At 45.7% G+C, this 479-nt stretch overlaps 2 protein-coding genes across 2 annotated transcripts in view; one reads left to right on the forward strand and one right to left on the reverse strand.

Annotated features, from left to right (window-relative positions):
- fndc4a (fibronectin type III domain containing 4a) overlaps positions 1-56 on the reverse strand; it is a 20837-nt gene extending 20781 nt beyond the window's left edge. Inside the window, exon 1 of the mRNA XM_032543713.1 lies at positions 1-56. This exon is cut by the window's left edge and continues 606 nt beyond it. The gene's annotated coding sequence lies outside the window, so the exon portion shown is untranslated.
- Positions 1-479, forward strand: part of si:dkey-71h2.2 (low density lipoprotein receptor adapter protein 1) — a 90993-nt gene that overhangs the window by 67799 nt on the left and 22715 nt on the right. The gene's annotated exons all lie outside the window — the stretch shown is intronic.

Consider the following 479-nt stretch of genomic DNA (forward strand, 5'->3'; position numbering starts at 1 on the left):
AGTAGCCTATTTATGAGACCCTCAGGTTTCTAGCACTTAGCGTTTCAGCTCGAGTGCACGCGCAGCATACCATGATTAATGTTCCACGTGCCAGCAGCTATACGCCCACCCGGGCTGCTGCCACTTCTCGCAACTGTAGCTCCATCTGCTTTAATGTTTTATTAGCTATACCATACGGTAATAAATACGGCAAGGCGTGTTTTCATGATGTGTTAAAGGACATTTGTTAGACATTATTCCGACACAGAGGGTTTAATATGGCCAACAAAAAAAGAGCATTGAACACAACATGAATGAAGTAGAACAATACAACACTGTCTACTTCATTCACTAAACTCGTGGTGAGAAATGTAACAAGCATGAAGAGTCTTTTTTTATGTCCAGCCCCCCGTGTTCTGTATACACAACCACCACACCACAGCCGCAGAAGCAGCAGGTCGCGGTGCTTTTTCACCCATCATACACTGCGCACCCCCCCC

Source organism: Etheostoma spectabile, chromosome 18, assembly GCF_008692095.1.
Source record: "Etheostoma spectabile isolate EspeVRDwgs_2016 chromosome 18, UIUC_Espe_1.0, whole genome shotgun sequence".
NCBI lineage: Eukaryota > Metazoa > Chordata > Actinopteri > Perciformes > Percidae > Etheostoma > Etheostoma spectabile.